This window comes from Macaca thibetana, chromosome 4 (genome assembly GCF_024542745.1).
Source record: "Macaca thibetana thibetana isolate TM-01 chromosome 4, ASM2454274v1, whole genome shotgun sequence".
In the NCBI taxonomy this organism is placed as follows: Eukaryota; Metazoa; Chordata; class Mammalia; order Primates; family Cercopithecidae; genus Macaca; species Macaca thibetana.
In genome coordinates this window covers 112,555,129-112,581,317 of record NC_065581.1, presented here as the reverse complement: position 1 = coordinate 112,581,317, position 26,189 = coordinate 112,555,129, and the positions used below count along the sequence as shown (strand labels likewise).

Here is a 26,189-nt window from a genome sequence, read left to right as displayed (position 1 = left end):
GGGACTACAGGTGCGCACCACCACTACAGGTGTGCACCACCACACCAGCTAATGTTTAAAATTGTTTTTAATAGTGAGAGGGTTTCACAATTTTGCCAGGCTGGTCTCGAACTCCTGGGCTCAAGCAATCTGCCCACCTTGGCCTCCCAAAGTGCTGGGATTATAGGCATGAACCACTGCACCAGAACCTTGGAGAGGTAATTTTTTACAAGGCCATATTTTCTCTAACAGAAGAGCACTAAGAAGTCAGATTTCATCCTGGCACATTACTGTCACACCAGCAAATGACTGTGCTGATTAGAAAGCTTGTGTAGCTCAGAAGTATCATATAATATGCAGTCTCCATTGAGCAACATTGCAGCTTATGTTCATTAGGTAAAGCCACAGTAATCTGAAAATATTTTATGTATAGCTGCCATTATTTTATGACTAAACAAGGAGATGATTTTAGTATTGATTACTTTCATGCACATATTTTAAAAACTGCTAATTTTTTATGTTGGAAACACTCCAATTCTTTTCTGATCTGGCTATTTTGTATTATACATTTGATTGTATTCCAAAAATATGTAAAACTATTGTGTATCAATAAAACATCCTAACTTTTTTGCAGACATAGTGAAAGGTTTGTTCAGGTTATAGTACGAGTTGCAGTCATCCTGCTTTTTTGGCATGGGAGGGAGATGTTTCTAAACTGGACAGTTGTAGTGTCACCTACCAACGTTCTAAAAAATGTGAACCAGGCAGAGAGAATTACAGAGGCTGGGTGGAAACTTTGGTTCTGGGCCTGACTCTGCCCCTAACTTGGCGTGATGGTTCAGTTTCTTCCTACTACATCAGGAAAAATAATACTTGCTTTATGTCATGTGTCTGCTGTGATGATAACAAAGATAATGTATATGAGACAATTTAAAACTTAAAGCATTTTAAGTTCTTTTGTCTTTATGGGAGAGGGAGGACCATCATTTCTTTCTCCTTTTTCTTTTTCTTCTTCTCCTCCCCCTTTCCTCCTCTTTTTGTCATTCCTTCTTTTTCTCCTTCTCTTTCTCCTCCTCCCTCTCCTCCTTCTTCTTCCTCCTCCATCCTTCTCCTTCTTCTCCCTTCTTCCCTTCTCCTTCTTCTTCCTTCTTTTCTCCTTCTCCTTCATTCTCCTTCTCCTCCTCCTTCATCCATGCCTTCTTCTTCTTCCTTTTTTTTTTTTTGAGATGGAATCTTGCTCTGTTACCCAGGCTGGAGTGCAGTGGCATGATCTTGGCTCACTGCAGCCTCCACCTCCCAGATTCAAGTGATTCTCATGCCTCAGCCTCCCTCGTAGCTGAGATTACAGGTGTGCACCACCACACCTGGCTAATTTTTGTGTATATATATATATGTGTGTGTGTGTATATATATACGTGTGTGTGTGTGTATGTATATATATATATATATATATATTTTTTTTTTTTTTTTTGAGACGCTGTTTCACTCTTGTCACCCACGCTGGAGTGCAGTGGTGCAATCTTGGCTCAATGCAACCTCCACCTCCCAGATTCAAGCAATTCCCCCGCCTCAGCCTCCTGAGTAGCTGGGATTACAGGCGTGCACCACCATGCCTGGATAATTTTGTATTTTTAGTAGAGAAGGCTTTCACCATGTTGGCCAGGCTGGTCTTGAACTCCTGACTTCAAGTGATCCACCCGACTCGGCCTCCCAAAGTACTGGGATTACAGGTGTGAGCCACCACACCCAGTTCTTTTCTTCCTCTTCTTCTTCCTCCTTCTCCTCCTCTTCTTCTTCTTGTTCATCTTCGTCTTCATCTTCTTCTTCTTCTTCCTTCTTTTCTCTGTCTCCTTCCCTTCTTTCTTTCCTCCTTATCCTTCTTCTGTCTGATGCATAGCCAAGGGTTTGATAACTGTCTGCTCTGTGCTGACAGTCTCAGGAGCAGTAAAGAAACTCCTATTTTGTACTCCAAATAATCCACAAGATAATTGGAGCACCTTGAAGGAGGAAAGAGAAGTTCAAAGAGATCAGGTAAGTTGTACAAGCTCTGAATCCCAGCACACAGTGAAGATGGGCTTCCAGTCTGGTCTCTCTGATTCCAAAGTCTATAGTCTCACCTGTGATTAGCTTTCCTGATTTGTTATAAAAAAAAAAAAAAAAAAAAAAAAAGCTTCATTTGCTTAGGTAAAATTCTAGGGAATTTTCAGCAGAAATTTTCAGTGTTGATAGAGAATTTTCTTGAGGCAAAACTGATAATCATAAAGCTTGTCTGGCTACCAAAATTGATCTGGTAGTCAAAACTTCTTGGTAAAGTTATCATTATAGAGACCCAAGAGAAACAAATAAGAAGAATCTGCTACTATATTTTGGCGGAGTTGAGAAATTTTTTAATTTGAGCTTTCACGCTAAGAGATAAGACTCTGTGACCAATTAGTGTGTTTTGTGTTGCTATAAAGGAATGCCTGAGGCTGGGTAGTTTATAAAGAAAAGAGGAGTATTTGGCTCAGAGTTCTGAGGGCTGTACAAGCATGGCGCCAGCATCTGCTTGGCTTCTGGGGAGACTTCAGGAAGGCTTTGCTCATGGCAGAGGCGAAGATGGAGCAGGTATGTCACATGAGAGGGAGCAAGAGAGAGGGGAGGAGGTGCCGGGCTCCTTTAAGCAACCAGCTCTTGCATGAACTAATAGAGTGAGAACTGAATCATTACCATGAGGAGGACACCAACCCTTTCATGAGAGATCCGCCCCCATGACCCAAACACCTCCCACCAGGCCCACCTCCAACACTAGGAACGACATGTCAACATGAGATTTGGAGGGGACATGTGTTCCAACTATTCACCCATTTTCCCTACTTGAAGGGAGTTCACAGTAGGACAAGTTCACTTAAATCTTTGTTTTGGAATTGGGATGGATAAGACATCATTTATTCAGTTATAGTTTTTAGTTTCTGGCTTTGGTTAACTCAAACAAAAAGGGAATATTTCAGACTGGTGCTTAGTAAATCATAGAATGACAAACAATTGGAAGATCAGGTTAAAATGAACTTGGAGGACATTAAGTGAAATAAGCCAGGCACAGAAAGACAAATACTGCAAATTCTCACTTACACGTGGAATCTAAAAAAGTTGAACTTACAGAAGCAGAGAGTGGAACGGTGGTCACCAGAGGCTGGGGAAGGAGAAGTTGAGGAGATATCTCGTTGGTCAAAGCACACAAAATTTCAGTTAGGCAGGAGGAAGAAGTTCAAGAGATCTATTGTACAACATGGTGACTATAGTTAATAACCTTGTGACTGTATTGAATTCTTGAAAATTGCTGAGAGTAGATTTTAAGTGTTCTCACTTAAAAAAATCAGTATGTGAGATAATGCATATGTTAGTTAGCTCTATTTAGCCATTCCACAACGTATATGTAGTCCAAAATCATGTTGTACCTGATACATAAATACATTTTTATTTGTCAATTAAAAATACCATGGAATTGGGGCAACAAAAGCTATCTGCCCAGGTGGGAACAAATCGCCTCCCAGCATCTTTCCTTCATTGCATCTCTTATCAAGATAGAAAGTCCCTGGAGAGAGGGTCTGTTTGGACCAGCTTGAGTCTGGTCCCTATACCTTGGCTATGAGAGGAGTATCCTTGCTGAAGTCGTCTGCGATAGACCCTGTGGATGCATTTGGCTTGGAAATACGAATCCCCTCAAGTCTCTGTTCACAGTGGGACAATTTTTATTCTCTTCCTCTCCAGAAGGAATCAAGTGGTGTCATAAAGGAGAAATGTGTGGTAAGCAGAACTCTCTCCTCTCCTCAAAGAAAGTCTGTTACCATGTATACTTTTAAACATTTTATTTTAAAATAAAATTAGACTCACAAGAAGTTACAAAAACGATAGAGAATTGCCCTGTAACTTTTACCCAGCTCCCTGTAATGATACCATCTTATGTAACTCTAGTACATTATTAAAATAAGGACACTGATATTGGTAAAATACTATTAACAGAACCACACACTTTTGGCTTTTTATTTTATTATTTTTTTTATGTTTTGAGACAGAATCTTGCTCTGTCACCCAAGTTGGAGTGCAGTCCCGCCATTTCAACCTCTACCTCCTGGGTTCAAGCAATTCTCCTGTCTCAGCTTCCCATGTAGCTGGGATTACAGGCGCCCACCACCACGCCTGGCTGATTTCTGTATTTTTAGTAGAGATGGGGCTTCACCATGTTGGCCAGGCTGGTCTCAAACTCCTGACCTCAAGTGATCCACCCACCTCTGCCTCCCAAAGTGCTAGGATTACAGGTGTGAGCCACCATGCCCGGCCTGGTTTTGGCATTTTTAAATACATGCTCTATAATATTGATTTTTGTGTGAACATGTGTTTGTGTATATTTATAATGAGAACTCAAGTCATATTGTAATCCTATTTTGTAAACTAACTTTTTTTCCTTTATCAGTATATCAAGATTATTTTCCGACATCATTTGACATTTTTTTCTACAGTGTAATTTAATGGCTACATTTTTTTTCCTATCCTATGAATATATCAAACTATTTCTTGAAAACCCTACTCAGGAATTTAAAAAAATAAAAATGATGTTTTAATATTATAAAGATCCAGTGAGGTATATTCTTATATATACACATTTTTAAGGTTTGAGTTCTTACAAGATGCTGAACTAGCTGAGACTACTGGTTCTCACCTGTCACATCTGGAAAAATTATAGAAGGAAAACATCAAGATTTGGAAAAATCTGCGAGAATTGTTTTGCATTAGTGTGTAGGTGTGTGTGTTGGGGTGGTGGCTGCAGCTTGGGGCAGAGGCCTCAGATGTGGCTGTGGAGTGATTGAATAGAGTTTTTGGAGTTTGGCTTTTGTCCCAGGACATTTGGTGTCTGTCCCCAGAGCTGCAGCCCAGAAGGTTGTCCTCAGAGGCAAAGTCCAGGCAGTGAGGAGCTGTCTGCCAGTAGGCAGTTGAAGAAAAAAAAAAATGAGCTGGGGGAAAAAAAAAAAATCTTCCACTAATGCTGCCAGGCTGCAGGGAGCTGGAAATGAAGCACCAACAGGAGTGGGTATTTAATGGGGAAGGGAATGATCAACTGCAATTTTTTTAGTACCCAAGACTTTCCACCTTCACACACACACGAGATGCTTTGAAATAAAGATAGTCAAATGACTTAGTAAAGTTCGTTGACATAAAAATATGGGAAATACCAAAGAATATAGAAAGGAAAACTTCATTAATATTATTCAAACTTAAAATTCTAGATTGTATCAACAGTAAGGGGGTTGATAAAAACATGGGAGAAGGCCAAGGGATGTGAGATCGGGCTCAATTCTTGACTTGCTGGGGGAAGGTATCAACACAGAACTTTTAAGAATTAGAAGGCATTAAAAAGAAATAGAAATCCTGAATCAAATTGAAACAGTAAAATAAAATAGTAGAAAGATGTGTAAATGTATCACTATCACAATAACTATAAATAGGTTAAATTTGCCAGTTGAAAGAAAGGAACTATTAAATGAGATTTAAAAAATTTGGATATATGCTTTTCGTGTGAACATACCTAAAGCATATACACGTAACCAGAAAATTAAAAGATGGAAAAATCTGCAGAGAGTGACAAAGGAAAGCTGGTGCATTTGTATTAGTATCAGATAAAGCTCATGTTTAGATAAAAAACATTATAGTAATAGAGGAAGTCATAAGGTTAAAGTTTCAATTCACCAAGAAATATCCATTCTAAACATGTATACATACCCAATTAAGCTGCCTCAAAATATATATGACAAAAATTTAGAGAATTGTAGAGTCAGATATAAGGATTGAAAAGGAAGAAATGAAACTAATTATTTTCAGATGATATATACATTTACATAAAAAACTCCAAAGAATCTTCAGATAAATTATTAGAAATTGTAGGAGAGCTCAGCAAGAAGGCAGGATATAAAATTAATATACAAAAGTCAATGTCATTTCACTATACCAGAAAAAAGACAATAACATTAGAAAATAAATCTAACATAAGATGTAGAAAAACTTATTAGAGGAAAAATTTTCTTGAGAAATATTAAAGAAGATCTAAATAAGTAGAATTACATCATATTCATGCATAAGAAGGCAACATTTTGAAGATTTCTTGTTATATATAGGCCTAGGAATAATATAGTTTTAAGTTATGTTATTTTGAACTGTAGATGAAAGAAAGCTCTTTTTTTTCCTTTGAGTATTTTAAGATTTTGAATAAAGTCATAGTGCTCTAGGAAGGTTGTAATATTTTATACTTCGCCAGCAGTGTTTGAGAATGCTTACTTCCTACATTATAACCACCATAAATATTTAAAACCTGATAGCACACAGTTTTAAAAATTTGAAATTCTCCAATTAACAATGACCTTTAAAAATTATGTTTACTGGTCTCCATTATTTTGTCCTTTGTAAATTTTTATTAGTTTTTCTGTTCACATGTTCCATTTTTAAAATAGACTTTTAAGAGCTGTTTGTATTAAGAATATTAAGGCTTTGTCCCTATAATTAGTATTTTTCAGAATATCCTTTCTAGGTACAGTTTTTCAGTTCTAGTGCACAGAATGGAAACTTGTTACCTGCTATACCACATTTTCACTAGGATGTGATGTATTTATCACAAACAACAGTATTGGTCAACATTTTCCCTCGCTGTGAAGTGCACATTTGACATCCTTTAGAAAAATTACTGACGGTTTTGAGACGATTGTTTTGTGCTTTCTTTCAGTCAACGTAATTTTCCCGAAAGCAGAGATGACTCTTCCAGACATGCTAACAATGCCTGAACAAACTGTGTAAGCTTAGTCCAAAAAAAATATTTGATTAATAGATTTTATTTTGGTAGATTCTAAGGTTCTAAGCAGTCAGAGAAATAATCGCAGAGCCTCAAATATCTCCAAAATCTGATACCAATCCCTTTGATTGTGAATTATATTCTGTAGCTACCAAAGAAGGTAAGTTTTAATTTTTTCTACTCTATTAACTTTCCCTTGGGCAACTGAATATTAAGATGACTATGTAAGGAGGTTATCAGACCAAGGCCTCACACATCAGGATAAAAGCACATGCCATAGAAAGAACATTTGTGTCTCACAAGGTGATACCAAGGCAAGGCTATGGGATATATATGGGCACAATGTTGATATCTTCAAAGACTTGATACATAGTCTGGAGGTTTTCAGAGATTTTAATTTATAATGACAATCTTTCAAATTAGGAGAATTTTTGGACTGTAAAGTTAGCCAAACAAGTCTTCAATGATAAAAAACGTCTATATCTTACACAGGGGGAATACATTTTTTGTTCGTTTTAATTTTTTCTCTGTCTATTCATACAGGGGCATCACATGTCTTTATCATTAAAAACTCTGATTTAGATAGACAGTTGTAGAGAAATTTAATGTGTGGGAATTTAAAGTTGTTTTATAAAGATGTAGCAAAATATAAATTTAAGACCCACAGCACCAATGATAAAGGGAAATTAATTAAACTAGACAACTTTTATGGGTACTACCCATTAAAATTAAAATTTTAGTCATTGTAAATTATATTACATTGTAACAGTTTTCAATCTGTTGTCAAGTTAAATATTTTGGGTGACAATTGTATTTCACAGTTGTTCACACTTTGCATAATTTTCTAAGGAAAATGAGTCCCTTGGGGAGAAAATTGTTCTAAAATTTTATTGTTGGATAATGTTGCTGCACTAACATGATTTGCTGAAGTGGATCTACCATGTGTGTTTAGGTTTTTGTTCTTTACGAAATGTGTTGGGTGAAATTTTCCATAACACTGGTGAACTTTTCATGCTAATTTTCCAGTCCGTCAGTTTAAATATTATGCATTTTTTCCTGCGAATCTATCTTGAATCTGAAAAGGCCCCAGAAGGAATTAGCATGAGTCCAGAGTAGATGGACTGCAAATATTACTCATATTTCAACATGTATCCAGCTTTCAGAAATAGCTTACTGAAATCAAGGTTGAACCACATGAAATTTTGGGGTTTTTTTGGATGTAAAAAAGGTTAAATATTGACATTTTCATATCATCCAATCTAATATCTTCCTCTAGTGAGGTTCTGGCAAAAAAAAAAAAAAAAAAAAAAAAAAAAAGTATGATGACCCGAGTTGTTCACTCTTTTAAGCTTTATATTTCAAAATATTTTTAAAATTTAAAGCCATATAAGTGCATCCCAAAAAACATGGGAAAATTTTGTAGGCTACTTTTGTTTACTGATTTTTCTTCTATAGATTTATTTTTATGCTATGCCTGACTCTCCAATTAGATTTTAGTCATCCAGGAAAGTACAATTGCTTGTACTTCCAAGCAATTCTCCCATCACCTGGACATTAACTGCAGCCCACACTGCAGTGTCTTGACTGCAGTAGGCACTCAGTAAATATTTATTGATGGTCCTGATTATGGGATGATGAAATATGCTAAAGGTAACTTAAACTTTTGTCAATAAAACTGAGTTTCAGGTTAGTTTGACCTTTTCCGTATCTCTAAATATTTTCTTTCATGTCATTTTTGTGAAATAGCTCACAAAAGTACTTATTGATTCTGAAATCCTTTTCCCCTCTGGTATTCCTGAGCTATTCTCACTCACACACAGCACACCAGTGCCATCGTTTGCTGTTTTGGTTAAAATCATTCTCATTAATATTCCTCATTCAGTAAAAATAGTTGATTCTCAGTTATAAATATACACTTCATATTGGCATCCAACTGTTATGTGGGATGGAAAACAAAATGATGATATTGACTCCATAAGATAAACAGCAGTCTTTAGAATAGAGTTTGGTGCGTAACTGTTCTAAATGTATCCAAGTTATCTCATTTAATCCTCCCACACACCTGTGGGAAGAGAGTATTTGTCTTGCTTTACAGATAAGGAAGCTGAGGCTTAGAAGATTCATATGTCTAACTAAGATCACAGAGCTGGTAAATCAGCCAAGTTTGAGTCTAAATCCAGGTTTTAAATATCATATTACATGTAGGCATAGATAAGCAAGAACAGGTTTTCCTGAAGATGGCCGGGCTAAGGCTTAGAAGAAGGAAGCTCAAGGAGACTAAACCAAGATATGCTAAGGCAAGTTTTTTTGTTTGCTTGTTTGTTTTTGAGACCGAGTTTCGATCTTGTTGCCCAGGCTGGAGTGCAGTAGCATGATGTTGGCTCACCACAACCTCCGCCTCCTGGGTTCAAGTGATTCTCCTGCCTCAGCCTCCCGAGTAGCTGGGATTACAGGCATGCACCACCATGCCCAGCTAATTTTGTATTTTTAGTAGAAACGGTGTTTCGCTATGTTGGCCAGGCTGGTGTTGAACTCCTGACCTCAGCTGATCCGCCCACCTCAGCCTCCCAAAGTGCTGGGATTACAGGCATGAGCCACTGAGCCTGGCCTGCTAAGGTAAGTATTGACCATTAGAGGAGATGACTAGTCCCAGTGACAGGTCTTTCCTACTGGGAGTCAGCCAAGAGCTCCCCACTTTTCTGGTTCCGTTGTTCCTCCTGCAAAGTTCCATTCATAAAGTGGTTTCCCATTTGATTGTCCAATGATGCAAATCTCCAGTCCTTTATAGCATTGAGTTTCTCATGGCCTTTTACCGTTGAGTTTCTCATGGCTAATGAATGCTAATGAATTGGTGTTCCCATTTATCTATAGGATTCCATGAGTCAGCCTCTAAAAGAAGTTTCCACTCCCTCACTGTGGGTACCGTCTGGGAATTAGACCCTTAATAGGAGTAATTCACCAAGCAATGTCTTCTGTAATAACACTCCAGTCTCACTGAGAGTTTTCTATTCAAAACAACAATCTAAAGGTCTACAGTGTGACTTTCAACTAAACTGAAAAAAGAATAGAAAATGAATGTATGTGATGTACACATTCATTCAACTTCTTATCCCTAAAATTCATAGCAGATTATGACTGATCATTAAAGCCAAATTAAGGAGGCAAAAGGTATAAAACAAAAGGAACTATCAGGCATAATAGTCTTTAAAGTAAAACATTACTACTGACAGTTGCTTGTGTGAAAGATATCTTTATTTAATATGGTAAAAAGAACACAGGAATTGCTGGCACTTACTGTATGTCCATTTTATGTCCATCTTAAAATAGATATGCTGGTATAGTCATCAGATTAGCACTTTAGAATTCAATAGTTTCAGAGAAATCAGAATGGACATTCTTTACATGTGCTCATCTGGCAGGAGAATTGAACAAATCCTTTCTATAGGAAAACGTAAAATTCCTAATAACTCCACAGGACTGTATGACTTGGGCTGGCAACTTCAGTGAATACAGCAGAGTTTGGGCAATGGGAAAGGGTACAATTGTGTTCCTAAACTTTTAACTTTGCGAGGCAGTGACTTTATTTCTTCTTCATGATTTTGCAGTGAGTTCAGTACAGCGGTTAGTTTCAGTACAGTTCAGTGGCTAAGCTTTTGAGAGGTAGAGTTCTATGTTCTCACTCAACTTCTACCACTTGTTAGAAAGTGACTCTTGTCAAACTATTGGCCCTTTCAAACCTCAGTTTCCCCATCTGCAAAACTTTATTCATGTTGTGAGGGTTAAATGAAAAATATGTAAAACTCATCAAAATTTTAAGCACAAAATACCAAGTCTCAGCACAATACGTATAGTAGGAGTCCAGCCATTAAAATTCGAAACAGGCAGAAGCAAAAATATTTTGTTTAGAAGTACTTGCATTTTCTAGATCTTTGGTTGGGTGGACAACATATATGTGTTCTTCTTCTTATTTTTTTTTTAAAGCATACATATATGTTATGTAGACTCTTCAGTATGTATATTTAACTCACAATAAATATTTATAAATACAAAGAAAGATATGACATACATATGCATACACAGTGGTAAGCCCCAATACACTGCCTCATTTCTAAATGACTCTAACATTTGTAGGACAGTGGTTTTAAACCTTTGGCCCTCATTAGATACTCTGGGGAGCTTGAAAATATATGCTGATGCTTGGGCTCCACCTCCACACATTCTGATTTAATTGATTAGGGGTTCGGCTCAGGCATCAGTATTTTTAAATAAAAGCTTCCCAGATGATTCTAATGTGAACTTAAAATTGACCAATACTGGGATGACTTTAAAAGAGCGAGTGCAATAGTCACTAAACAAAATAGGAGGCGATGTGTCTCAAAAACGGTAAAATTGTTTTAAAAATTTTAATACAATTAAAAAAATGTAATACAATTGTTTAGAAAATTCTTACAATTTTGTGTTTTGAAAGCACCATGTGGATATCATGGGGAAAACCAGAACTTTGTTAGGTTTGCAGTTTGGTATCGTCTCCATTTTGCAGTATTTTATTCAGGAGATGCAGGTGGGAAGTGGACAATTGCCTATAAGGCCATGCTTTGCACTGGGGTGTCCAGATAAGAGGCAAGTGGAGGGTAGAGTTTAGCCTGCATTCTATTCCCCAAGGTACATCTCCTGGTGAGGGGTGGCTTCTAATCAGAGGAAGAAGTCCTATGTCCTGTTTCCTAATGCACACACAGGTTCCACAAGCCCTCACTTTGTTCCCAAGAGCATAGCTTTTATTTTGGTGCTTAAGACTGCTGAATGTCACAAAATGATTATTCCCAGCACAAACAAATATTCACAATAGTTATGTGCACAACCTATTTGAGCAGTGATATGTTTTGGCTCTATGGCCTGTTTGGGCACTGATACGATTTGGCTCTGTGTCCCTACCCAAATCTTATCTCAGATTGTAATCCCCATGTGTCCAGGGAGGGACCTGATGGGAAGGGTTTGGATCATGGGCGTGGTTTCCCCAATGCTGTTCTCGTGATACTGAGTGAGTTCTCACGAGAGCTGATGGTTTAAAAGTCTTTGGCAGTTCCCCTTTCTCTCCCTCTCTCTCTCCTGCTGCTGTATAAGACATGCCTTGTTTCCCCTTTGCCTTCTGCCATGATTAAGTTTCCTGAGGCCTTCCCAGCCATGTGGAAGTATGGGTCAATTAAACCTCTTCTTTATAAATTACCAAGTATCAGGCGCCAAAACCAATGAGAAGGGATGCTGGCCAGTGGCACACAGCAGGGTCCTGGTGTCTCCCCCACCATTCAGCCACCACTCGGCCAGATGTGAATGTATTAACTATTGCTGGAGTGAGGTGAAAGGAGGCAGTCCTGCAGAGGGGCCACCGCCACTGGGATGACACAGGAGGGCACTCAAGAGACTCAACTTAGTGACTCTATCAACTGGTGAAAATATTTAGATATTTTCACAATCAATATGGCCTTGCTGGTATAAACCGGGTGATTATATACTCTCTTGCCACCTATCACAGAAGTCGAAGTTTCATCATTTCTTTTCCTGTATTTGGTTTATGTGCAACGATATAGATTTATTTTCCAGTTCCGGAAAATAATCATGGTTAATACTGACCAAGAACTGATCATTTCCTTTTCTCTTTATACCAACCCTTGGGGTAGTACCATTATTAAATGGGGAGGAAACAGAGGTTAAATAACATGCCTCCAATCAGTAGTGGGGAAATGAAAGAATCAGGATACAAAGCCAGGTCTGTCTGGGTCTTGGGCCCAGCTCAACATCTGTGCTCTACTGCCTGGGACTCCTGCTGCCAATTCTTTCTACCTCGTCATCCCTCTACCCTGCACCAGCAAATCCACACGGTGAGATGAAGAGAAGAGAGGCCCACAGGCGAGAAAGTGGCAGCAGCAACAGAAGATGTACCATGAGGAAGTTCTGGGAGGTTCTGCCCCTCTTTCTGAGAATGGGGGAGAGACAGAGCTGAGTTACAACTGCACTGCTTCTTAGCTTCTTAGTTTCTCTTCAGAATTAGTGGCAAAGAAGAGTTTTAGAAGACTTTAGCATGTATTAAACGAAGAATTTTGTTTACAAAAAAATTGTGGATCATTCCCATGCTCGTCTGGAAAACTCTTGTTAAACTTTTGTGCAGCTAGTAAATTAAGTCACTGTTTATTCTATGTAGTGGAAAGCATGCTTAAACTCTAACTCAGGAGACCTGATTCTAGGAATAGTTAAGCCCGAGTTCACTGTAAGCTACTTAAGTTATCTGTGTCATTATTCTAGTCTATTACGTGGAGGGCTTGGGCTGGTTTCTTGGTAAGGTGGGATTTGGCTAAATGCTCTTGGATACATTGCTCGCCTCTTTGAACCTCAGCTTTCTTTTTGGTGATTATTTAATTGCATGTGAAAACAAAAATAGGGCATTTCATATAATGCCTGGAATGGCACTGAGATTTTCTCCACTACAGTAAGGAGATGGTTTAGAAATTAGCTAATTTATTAATTAATGGCCTATAGATCTTCATGTAGGTTGGTACTTCAAAGTCCCGTTCATATTGATCATGTTCATATTTATCTATTCATCACTTTTATTTCACAATCTCTTTTTCTGCTGAGATCAACTGAGATTTCTAGAAAGTAGTCCTATTGTCAGCACTTTGCCCAGTGCATTTAATAAGAACTTGACTAGCATTGACTCAAACAGTTCTCTCAGAAGCGCTGGCACCTTTTGTTTCAATTTTTTTAACCATTAACTGCCCATAATAATTGAAGCATGAATGCACTTTCTTTGGATTATGAAACAAATCAATCACAGACATGGGAATTAGGTGTGTTCTCTTGCTTCGTTCAATTCCATGCATTTTTTGGTTTGAGCTTTCACTGTGTCCCCAGAACTGTGGTTGGTGCCTAACAGTGGCCCCACAAAGTACAGCTTTATATTCAAGGAGATGACAATCTTGTTGGAGGAAAAACCTTACACACAGAACAAATAGGGAACAATGCAAGGGAAACACACATCGCAAGTTTTGGTTGTCCCTATTTTATGGCTGCGCTATGAAACAAAGCACCTGCTGTTCCTGAGAGGGAAGGGATAGGATAATAATTACACAAAGGCGAAATGAGTTAATCCGAAAGGGAACATTGAGCATGTCATTTTTCTATTGAAGTGCTATTATTCGGTATCGGCTTCCTTTGGTGGTGGTGGTTTTTGATTCCCTCTGCCCCGGACCTTGTTGTTTAAAGATATTCTTTCTATGAGGGATCTTGGATGCATTTTAGCAGCATTTCCACTGCCCTTTGTTATATAGACTTTGATGCCATTCCAGGTACATCACATTCTTGCTAGGTGAGTAAAGGTAAGCATACTTAGAAGTCAAAACGAAAAGACTGAAGTGGTGACTTAGACTTGAGAAATTATAGATTCCATGGAGAAAACTGTATTTAAATCACAAGACATGCTGAAAACTCACATTACCACCTGTTGGAAGTGAACTCTGCTTTTACAGGTTACTAGGAGAAGGTCAGCCTTCTGTAAAAGCAAATAAACAAGGATACCATTACCATAGTTTCAAGTAATACAAATTAAGAACTGAACATTGATACTGACATGATTTCTAGTTTATTATCTGTGACAGAACCCAGTAGCTTATTGAAAAACTATCACGAAAGAAATAACTAAGAAATAACTATTTAAAATAAATCAGGATATAATGAGGATGAAGCTTTAGATAACACAAAAAGGCAATTTCTATTTAGACTGAAAAATAGCAGGCACAGATATATCTTTGACAGAGTGACCTGCCAGAGTCCCTACTTTCCAGCCCATCTGATAAAGGTCAATGATTGAACACCCAAACACGTTGATACACACAGCACCTGCCTGATGAAAACAGTTAGCAGTGTGTTTCTCAACCCGGAGTGCACTGTTTTCTTAAAGTTTTAAAAACAATAATCTAAATTTCCCTATTCCATGAGTAAAGTTTTGCTTTTTTCTTTTTCACACTAAACAGCGATCCATGTTTTAGCTGAAAGTCAATTGAGAAAAATGTATTGTGTCTGTGTTTTTCTTGCTTTCTTTTAAACACCTCTAAAAGAACTTTTTCCGCTTCCTGAATTGAGAACGAGGTAGGAATGAAAGACTGAAATGGTAACTCTCATCATCATTTTATTATTATGACAAGTTTGGGTTTATGAAGTAAGTATTTTCCCAATTACTGCCTCCAAATGTTAAATAGGTAGATAACATGCCAACTTTAACTGCAGTCCTTTAACTGTAATCCTTAAAATGTTTTTTGTAGTATTACTATCAGTATCCTGAACAGAAATAGCAGTGATAAAAATCAAATCAAGGTTTGTGAACACCAAAATTCCATTTGCCTGTGTGTGGAGGGTCGTTTAGGATTAGTAGAATTAATATTCTTTGCAAACGGCTGCACCTAGCATGTTCGCCTTCAAGCCCTGGGACTGCTCTAATTTTCCTGGCTTGAGAGACTTCCATTAAACAAGAAAATGAGGTGGGAAAGATCAGAGAATTTACAGGGTAACGGGGAATTGGACCCGAACCTGAGCTTCATGCAGTCCGCAGATTTTTTAAGTGGTTTGTTTTTTAGAAGTGTTTGTCACGACCTCTAAATCATTGTTAATTTCATCGTTAAACTGGCCTTAGAGAGATTTTGTTTTAAAGAGACAATGCAGTTAGAGGACTGTGATCTCTGAACTCAGAAGCCCAGAACTCCGGAGCTGGAAGCCACCAGACCCCAGCAAGAGAAGCTCTTGTCAATCTGGAGCCGCACATTTTGACCGTGTGTGCACAGCCTCCCATCTGGGCAAGCCCTTTTCTCTCCACCACTCCACTCCACAGCTTCTGTTTCTTTCTCTGTTTCTTTTTTTTTTTCGCTGAATTCATCATCCCGCCTTTCCCATGCCAAGATTTAAAAGGTTTCAAATACTTCAAAAATAAATGATTTCTAAATCACCTCAAGATGACTTACATATAATGTTTTATTACATTTTCCCAAAGCAGAATGGCATATTAGGAAATGATTTTATTTTCATCTACATTTTCTCTTAGGAATATAGAGACATTATCTCAAATTATTACTTCAAAGAGACAGAGACAAGAATTTTGCACGATTCTAGTTCTCAAATCATTTTAGGTATTTTATTTCATTTTGCCTAAATCTCTTAGACAGTTATTTCCTCCTATCACTTAAAAATTACATTTTACTTGGGCAGGGCCTAAAGAATGACATTGAAAAACTAAGAAATTATTGGGAAAAAAATTCCCTTAGCACAACTATCATGATCAGAAGAAATTGGCTAATTTCAGTGTCTTTTCTTTGGGCTCTTCATAGAAAATTGTTGAAATGTGTCTTCCATAAGTAACTGGCATTCTGAAATTGATTTAAAGCTATAGAGGGGAATTGAAAAAATTAAATCTTAGGATTGGAGATATTTTAAAAAACTCAACAAGTTCCATGCCCAGAGGAGTCCAGACACTGACCCTCTTTTTCAGCTATTAGAGGTGAGGGAGAAAAAGTTGTGTGGTTGGTGTGGAGAGAGAGACACACACACTTCCTTTAGCCATCATCCTACTAAGGCCTTTACAGCACATTTTCTTGTTAATAATCCCAACTATTTCTATAGGGAAAAGTGCATGTTCCTGTTCTCTGGTAGAAGGGCCACCCAAGGAAATTAGGTTCCTGGTGAATAAGAATGACAGAAGTACCCACAGCTCCTGGGCCACTGGTCTCCTCCATCCAGCCTCCACTGACCTTGCTGGGTCCACTGCAGTTTTCTTGACTTAACTCTATGAGCTCTCTGTTCCTTCAAAGTACTGGAGCTTCTGGCCTTAGTATATCTGTTTCTGCAGCCAGAGCACCTTCACTGAGAAGCTGACCTCTACTTGGTTGTGTTCTTTTTTTTTTTTTTTTTTTGAGACGGAGTCTTGCTCTGTCGCCCAGGCTGGAGTGCAGTGGCCAGATCTCAGCTCACTGCAAGCTCCGCCTCCCGGGTTTAGGCCATTCTCCTCCCTCAGCCTCCTGAGTAGCTGGGACTACAGGCAACCGTCACCTCGCCCGGCTAGTTTTTTGTATTTTTTAGTAGAGACGGTGTTTCACCGGGTGAGCCAGGATGGTCTTGATCTCCTGACCTTGTGATCCACCCGTCTCGGCCTCCCAAAGTGCTGGGATTACAGGCTTGAGCCACCACGCCCGGCCTATTTGGCTGTGTTCTTACTCACCCTATTGGTACCTCTTCCCCCTCCCCCTCCCCTTCCTTTCCCCCTCCCCCGCCCCGAACATATAGCTGGCAGCAAGTGTTGCAGAATGAATGAAGGCAAGCATGAATGCGCATGTTGGAGGATGAAGGTTCTGGTTTTACTCTCAGTGCACCAAAACCCAGCAGAGTTAAATAGTGGAAGGGTTCTTAAGCGCTCAAGTGAGTAGATGGAGGTCATAAGGCAAGCTGAGTGGGAAGGGCTAGAAGGAGAAGAAAGGAGAAAGGGAAGGCAGGAGAGGAGAGAGGTGGGGAAAATGGAAGGGTAGTTGGAATGTCATAGAAAATTAGAGTTAGAAGAGGAGAGTTAGTAGAAAACAGACCTAGAGTCAAAAACAGAGTGAGAGAGACAGAAATTCATAGATTTTCTGTCTGGCCCAGATCTCATTAGATAACTAGAGCCTTCCTTCTTCCTTTGGGTTGAATGGTCTTTACTCATTCTTTATGTAGACCATCTTTTACTTCCACATGCAGTTTGTGTTTTCCCATAGACACCAATACTTTACATATCAGAACACTTGTCATTTTATTAAAAATTGTTTTTTATTAGTTTCTTTTCCCACTAGACAGTCAACATCATGGATGCAGGACTGTAGGGTCTATCTTTTTCATCACAGTAGCCCTCTCACCTAGCACAGTGAAAGTTGCCAATAATACATTGCTAAATATTTGTTGAAAGCCTAAAGCTCTGGGCAAATAATTTCAATTTTCCAGATTTCAGGATCCCCATTTGTGAGGGAGCTGGGCTATTTGATACCTAAGACTCCCCTCCAGCACTGGTCTTAATTTTGTATCTACATGGCTTCCTGTCTGATGCCAGGAACTTAAGATTTAACTCAAGAAGACAGGAATGCTGCCTGTAAAGACCCTGAAGATCTTGTAATCCAAACTGTGACTGCCTGGAGACTGTTTATACAGGATCTTGAATTGGGCTAGGAGAGTGCAATGGACGGCAGTCCCAGTCCTCATTTGCAGGGAGAGGAAAGCAGCAACATCATTTCTATGGAAAGAAGGAGTTGCCCATAAATCTACTGTGGACATCAAAATATGCTGATGAGCCATTGCAAGTTCATTTCAAAGGGATTTCAGATACAAGCCTGCTCCTTCAGAGTGAGGAGGAAGAATCATTCAGGAAAGAGAGAAATTATGTGCATTTCATATATTGCTGCATGTACATCTTAATCAGTCAGCAAATATTAAGTGCATTCTTGGGCAAAATGCCAAAGGGATGAAGAGAAAAATCAGACTTCAAGGATCATATAATCTGATTGTGGAAGAAAGGCATATTCATCATGAAAATGTAGCAAAGACGTTAAGTGAGTGTCTTAGTCTGTTCTGTGCTGCTAGTAAAATTACCTGAAACTGGGTAATTTACAAAACAATTTATTTCTCATGGTTCTGGTGACTGGGAAGTCCAAGATCAAGACACCAGCAATTTGGTTGTCAGATGAAACTTCAGTTTCTGCTTCATGCATGGTGCCTCCAGAGGAGAGGAACACTGTGTCCTCCTACGGCAGAAGGTAGAAGGGCAAAAGAGGAAAAACTCTCCTTTTTTTTTTTGAGACAGAGTCTCGCTCTGTCTCCCAGGCTGGAGTGCAGTGGCACAATCTTGGCTCACTGCAAGCTCCAGTCTCCTGGGTTCATGCCATTCTCCTGCCTCAGTCTCCTAAGTAGCTGGGACTACAGGCACCCGCCACCATGCCCAGCTAATTTTTTTGTATTTTTTAGTACAGACGGGGTTTCACCGTGTTAGCCAGGATAGTCTCGGTCTCCTGACCTGGTGATCCACCCGCCTCGGCCTCCCAAAGTGCTGGGATTATAGGCATGAGTCACCACGCCCGGCCGGAAAAACTCTATTTATCAATTCCCTTTATAAGGGCACCTAATTTCATTCATGAAGGAAGGGCCCTCATGCCTAATCACCTCTTGAAGCCCTGCCTCTTAGTACTATCTCACTGGCAACTCCTGAGTTTTGGAGGGTACACATTCAAACCATAGCAGTGGGATAAGCCAGACACTCAGGTTTCCTATGGGTCCTCCCCATTTAGTTTTCCTAGTTAAAGATTTAAAAGAACAGAAATACTACTTTCTGCTGCATCATTAGAGAAAGGGTATTTGAACTTGGCCTTTGAACATGGCAGTATTTGGCCACTTAGAGATTGGGGATGGCATTCCAGGTGGAGAGAAGAGCAAGGAGAATGGAGAACACTTGACATTTATGAGAATAGTGAGGGTTCATGTCAGGTTACATGAAGCTGACTCATGACAAATTAATTTGGAAAGGCAGGTTGTGACCAGGCTAAAGGCACCTGGACTTTGCTCTAGAGGAAATGTGAAACCATTGCAGATTTCTGAGCAGGCTGCTGGCCAGAGCTGGGCTTCAGGGCGATTCACAACAGTGGTAGGGAAGCTCTTTGGGAGCTGGGAATCCAGGGGAGAACACAGCAAGTGAGAAAGCAGCTGCATTGAGGCCCAGGCTGGGGTTGCTGGTTTCTGGAAAGGGGATAGTGTTGGGGGAGTGTGGAGAGGGGTTAAATGTGAGCTTCTGAGGAAGTACAGGAGGGGTGAATTTCACCATGGAGAAGGCATTCAATAACAAGTCTATAGAGAAGTTGAGGAAGGTGCAGAAGTAAAGGACAATCATGTACTCAAGAAACTTGCTCAAGAAACCTGAGGAGGCAAAAGCCTGATTCCAAAGTGTGAGGGCAACAGCACGCCCCGGGGAGGTGGGGTATCAAGTCCAAACCAAAGGGGAAGGGCAGGGACTCAGGTGCTGGAGTGTTTCAATGTGGATCTTGGGGTCGGCACTTGCTTGCTGGGTGACCTTGGACAAGTTACTATGTGGCCTTAGTTTCTGTAAAATGGAGATCATGATGATAACCACTTGGTAGGGCTGTTGGAAGGATGGAAGGAGTTCAGAAACAGAAAGCTGCCAGCACAGAGCCTGGCCTGTAATAAGCAGTCTATGTGTTTGCTATCACGAGGGTACTTTTTAAGAACTTTAGTGCAGATGAGTATAAATGAGATGTGGAGTGAGTAGCAGAATCAACGCAAGGTTGTTCTTGTAATGGATGAGAGATCGTAAAACATATTTGCATTGGGGAGAAGGCCAGATGGGAGAGGGAAGAAATGGAAGACACAGAAGATTTGTTGGAGGCAAATTTAGATCCAGGACAAAAGTGGGGGAAACTCAGTACTGGAGGGAGGAAAAATGGCCTCACTTTGCACTTGGAATAGCATCTACTTTCTTTACCTTGTCCTCTAAAGCCCTCCAGGGCCAGCCTATGGCCTGTTTCTTCTGCCGTAACTCCTCCATTCTCCCCCACTGCCGTTTGCACATCTTGCATTTTCTCAGAGCTGTTAAGATGGTCGTGTGGCTGGCCTTCCTCTAACTAGCCCGTCTTCCTGCAGAGCCCTTCCCTCAGCTTCTTACTTGGCTGAATCTGTTGTCTTACCCAGCTCTCACTTTAAATTCCGAAGTCCTTCCCTAACCATCCGGTCCAAAGTAGCCATTCAACATTCATTACAATACCTGTTTTTCCATCATTACATTGCATTGGTCATCACTTGGTGAATTCTTGTTCATTTATTTAATTGTGTGCTGCCTGTCTCTCTTCACCAGCATATAACCTTCATTACAGCAGAGACCTTTTGCCTGGTCATCACAGTATCCTTGGCTCCTGGAACATGGTAGAGGCCCAGTTAAATGTTTGTTGAATAAATAAATGAATACATCTTTCTGTAATATGTGAGAAAAGTGGGAGGCAAGTCTAGGTGAAGAAGGCACTTAAAAAAATTTTTTTTTGAGACAGAGTCTTGCTCTGTCACCCAGACTGGAGTGCAGTGGCGCGATCTCGGCTCACTGAAGTCTCCACCTCCCGGATTCAAGTGATTCTCATGTCTCAGTCTCCTGAGTAGCTGGGATTACAGGCATGCACCATCACACCTGGCTAAGTTTTTTTTTTTTTTTTAGATGGAGTTTCACTCTTGTTGCCCAGGCTGGAGCGCAGTCGTGCTATCTCTACTCACCTGCAATATCCGCTGCCCAGGTTCAAGCAATTCTCCTGCCTCAGCCCCCCGAGTAGCTGGGATTACAGGCATGCACCACCATACCTGGCTAATTTTGTAGTTTTAATAGAGATGGGGTCTCACCATGTTGGCCAGGCTGGCCTCGAACTCCCGGCCTCAAGTGATCTGCCTGCCTCAGCCTCCAAAAGTGCTGGGATTATAGGCATGAGCCACTGAATCTGGCCAGAAGAGAGATTTTGAAGTGGAAAGGAGTTAGAGGAAATTGAGTCATACTTAATTTTATCGAAAAATCGTGAAGTAAAATAATATGTAGAAAGTCAGGGGGTGAACTTCTGGGTGTATGTATTCAATGGAAATAAAATCAGTGTCAAAGAGATCTCTGCACCCCCATGTTCACTGTAGCATTATGCACAATAGTCAAGATACGGAATCGACCTGAGTGTCTATCAACAGATGAATGGATAAAGCAAATGTGGTATGTCTACACTGTGGAATACTATTTAGCCTTAAACAAGAAGAAAATGCTATCATTTGTGACAACGTAGATGAACCTGGAGGACATTGTGTTAAGTGAAATGAGCCAGGCACAGAAAGACAAATCGTGCATGATCTCACTTATATGTGGAATCCAAAAAAGTTGAACTCATAGACACAGAGAGGAGAATGGTGGGTTGCTGGGGAGGAAATGGAATGGGGCAGAAAGAGGAGATATTCGTCAAAGGGCACAAGGTTTTAGTTAGATAGGAGGAGTAAGTTCTGGAGACCTATTGTGCAGCGTGGTGACTGTAGTTAATAATGACGTATGGTATACCTAAAAACTGCTGAGAGAGTAGAACTTAAAAGTTCTTTTTAAAATTTTTATTTTAGGCTGGGTGTGGTGGTTCATGCCTATAATCCCAGCACTTTGGGGGCCGAGGTGGGCAGATCACCTGAGATCAGAAGTTCAAGATCAGCCTGGCCAACACAGTGAAACCTTGTCTCTACTAAAAATACAAAAATTAGCCAGGCATGGTGGTGGGTGCCTGTAATCCCAGCTACATAGGAGGCTGAGACAGGAGAATTGCTTGAACCCAGGAGGTGGAGGTTGCAGTGAGCCTAGATTGTGGCACTGCACTCCAGCCTGGGTGACAGAGTGAGACTCTCAAAAATAAAAATTATTTTAATTTTTATAAATAAAGACAGGTTCTCCCTATGTTGCCCAGGCTGGTCTCAGACTCCTGGGCTCAAGCGATCCTCCCGCCTTGGCCTCCCAAAGCACTGGGATTGCAGGCGTGAGCCACTGCACCTGGACAACTTCAAAGTTCTTACCACAAAAAAATGATAAGTATGTGAGGTGGTAGATATGTTAATTAGCTTGATTTAATCATTTCACATTGTGTGTATGTATCAAAATGCCACCTTGTACCCAAAAATAGATGCAGTTTTTATTTATCAATTAGAAAAAAGAGAGGGGACTATAGGCATGCACCACCATGCCAGGCTAATTTTTTTGTATTTGTATTTATTTATTTATTTTTTTGAGACAGAGTCTTGCTCTGTTGCCCAGGCTGGAGTGCAGTGGCACCATCTTGGTTCACTGTAGCCTCTGCCTTCCAGGTTCCAGCGATTCTCCTGCCTCAGACTCCTGGGTAGCTGGGATTACAGGCACACGCCACCATGCCCAGCTAATTTTTGTATTGTTAGCAGAGTCTGGGTTTCGCCATGTTGGCCAAGCTGGTCTCAAACTCTTCACCTCAGGTGATTTGCCTGCCTTGGCCTCCCAAAGTGCTGGGATAACAGGTGTGAGCCACTACGCCTGGCCGTTTTTTTGTATTTTTAATAGAGACGAGGTTTCACTATGCTGGCCAGCCTGGTCTCGAACTCCTGACCTCAGGTGATCCACCCGCCTTGGCCTTCCAAAGTGCTGGGATTACAGGCGTGAGCTGCCATGCCCAGCCCTAAACCTTTTAAAAAAATATGTTTTAACATTCTTTGTGCTCAAATTCATGATCAAATTTTTTTTTTTTTTTTTTTTTTTTTTGAGACAGAGTCTCGCTCTTTTGCCCAGGCTGGAGTCCACTGGCGCGATCTCGGCTCACTGCAAGCTCCGCCTCCCGGGTTCATGCCATTCTCCTGCCTCAGCCTCCTGAGTAGCTGGGACTACAAGCGCCCGCCACCACGCCCGGCTAATTTTTTGTGTGTTTTTAGTAGAGATGGGGTTTCACCATGTTAGCCAGGATGGTCTCGATCTCCTGACCTCGTGATCAGCCTGCCTTAGCCTCCCAAAGTGCTGGGATTACAGACATGAGCCACCGTGCCCGGCTTCATGATCAAATTTTGTAAATGGTTGATTGATAGATGAAAAAATTCTCTAACTGAAAGACATAAGGATCAGTATATGATCAGCAAATGTAGATACATGAATATAATATTGATTCACTTCTAAAAGAAATATGTTGATGTCTCCCACTATAATTAAATTTAAATCAAGTTCTTGAACTTCTAAATAGTTTTTGCTTTATATATTTGGCTGCTTTCATGTTTGGACCCTTCACATTATTAATTATTGTACCTCCTTTATAAGAGTGTACCATTCGTAGTACATAATATCTCTATCTTGTTTGGTCAATTTTTCCACAACTAATCAAAATGCCTTGGTATTAATGTGACTCTTTTTCAAAGTAGCGTGGACAATTTTGCTCTCGTCATGTAGTCCTGGGTCTTTGGGTTTTATCTTTCTAAGAGTGTAGACCTCAATCCTGAGTTTATCAATATAATCTATAAAAAATTCCAAATGAAGCCAGGCATGGTGGCTCATGCCTGTAATTCCAGCACTTTGGGAGGCCGAGGTGGGAGAACCACTTGAGGCCAGAAGTTTGAGACCAGCTTGGGCGACATAGCGAGACCCTAACTCAACAACAAATTAAAAAACTACTGGATGTGGTAGTGTGCAAATGTATTGCCAGCTACTCGGGAGGCTGAGGTGGGAGGATCACTTGAGCCCAGGAAATTGAGGTTGCAGTGAGCCATGATTATGGCATTGTACTCCAGGTTGGGTGATAGAGAGAGAGCTTGTCATTAAATAAAAGGACATTCCATATCACTTTTTGCCATTTTGTATGTGTTTACACATCTATTCACATTGTACTTAATTTGGAATTTACAACCAAGTGATTTTCCTCCATTATAAAAGAAATTGCATCACTTTCTTTCTTTTTTTTTAAATTTTACTTTAAGTTCTGGGATACATGTGCAGAACGTGCAGGTTTGTTACATAGGTATACATGTGCCATGGTGGTTTGCTGCACCCATCAACCTGTCATCTAGGTTTTAAGCCCCACATGCATTAGGTATTTGTCCTAATACTCTCCCTCCCCTTATCCCCTACCCCCCAACAGGCCCCAGTGTGTGATGTTCCCCTCCCTGTGTCCATGTGTTCTCATTGTTCAACTCCCATTTATGAGTGAGAACATGCGGTGGTTGGTTTTCTGTTCTTGTGTTAGTTTGCTCAGAATGATGGTTTCCAGCTTCATTCATGTCCCTGCAAATGATATGAACTCATTCTTTTTTATGGTTGCATAGTATTCCGTGGTGTATATGTGCCACGTTTTCTTTATCGAGTCTATCATTGATGGGTATTTGGGTTGGTTCCAAGTCTTTGCCATTGTAAATAGTGCTGCAGTAAACATACGTGTGCATGTGTCTTTATAATTTATAATCCTTTAAATTATTTATAGAATAATTTATAATCCTTTGAGTATATACCCAGTATTGGGATGGCTGGGTCATATGGTACATCTAGTTCTAGATCCTTGAGGAATCGCCATACTGTTTTCCATAATGGTTGAACTAGTTTACACTCCCACCAACAGTATAAAAGTGTTCCTATTTCTCCACATCCTCTCCAGCATCTGTTGTTTCCTGACTTTTTAGTGATTGCCATTCTAACTGGTGTGAGATGGTATTTCATTGTGGTTTCGATTTGCAAGGAAATTGCATCATTTTCCACTGAGCCTAAGTTGCAGTTCCATTCTGCCTAAGACCACCAAACTCAACTGCCCCATTATTATACCTTCTGGATGTCAGTGCAAGTTCATGGACAAGAGAATATTTGTAAAACCTCATTGGATTTCTGTTGAGAAATGCTTTGTTTTCAAAAGGTGAAAAAATGTAGATATGTATTTTCAGACTTTTTATTTTTTAATCATAGCACTGAAATTCTTTGATGGTTTATGAAAACAGATGTTTTTCTCACTCCTAGGTTACTTTTAAATGTATAATATGGAGTTGAAGTTATTAATAGAAATAACTAAGGAGGAGAGAGAACAACACTTGTACTATTGAGTATCTGCATATTAGAAGCAAGTGCTGTTATATTGCCAGACTATATAAAATAACAAGTGTTTATAGTGCACTGAATGAATGTATGGTTTAGAAAACACTACTAATTACATGCGTATTCATTGATCTATTCACTAAGCACTCACTGAGGGTCTGCTGTGTACCTGAGTCTAGCCAGAGGCTTGTGGTGGAGAGCTGAGCAGGAATCAGGTCCAAACTTATGTTCCTACTATTTCTTTGGGTGTGAGTGGTTGGATGGTAGGCTCAGTGGTCTTGGATGCTGAAATTTATTCTAATAAGTTTCTGAGCTGCTTCACAAACCAAGAGGGTTAGGGGAACTATAGCTGAGTCATCTCCTTTTCCTCCTCTTCCTCTTCCTCCTTCTTCCCCTCCTCCCCACCGTCTGTTACTACTATTATAGGAAATTTGAACTGAAATGAAAAAAGAAATCAGTGTTACAAAAGTGGTCGCTTTTTGGAATAGCTCTACACTTACACAGTGTGTTCTAGTGATTAGAAAAAAAAAAAAAAGCCATCATTTTAGGCTAGATTTTTCAGAATGGTCACAATGCTACCACTGTGTTGCACTTACCTTAGAAAATAAAGTCCTTCCCCTAAGTTTGATCATTTACTTGTTAGCATAATTTTGTCATTAAACATTGTTAATGAAAGTCAAGCTAGGCTATGGTGAAACAAAATTAGCAAAATTCGAGTTGATGACGGAAACTGGTGAAGCCGCGATAGATTTAAGGACCAGT

At 39.9% G+C, this 26,189-nt stretch overlaps 1 protein-coding gene across 10 annotated transcripts in view; it reads left to right on the top strand.

The window, feature by feature from the left end:
- Positions 1-4,590: 4,590 nt before the first annotated feature.
- The window catches only part of ESR1 (estrogen receptor 1), a 435,454-nt gene continuing 413,855 nt past the window's right edge, over positions 4,591-26,189 (top strand). For 3 of the 10 annotated variants that reach the window (XM_050786863.1, XM_050786861.1, XM_050786862.1), the window contains exon 1: positions 4,594-6,953. The gene's annotated coding sequence lies outside the window, so the exon portion shown is untranslated. The other 7 variants (XM_050786869.1, XM_050786868.1, XM_050786870.1 and 4 more) reach the window with 6 other exon arrangements.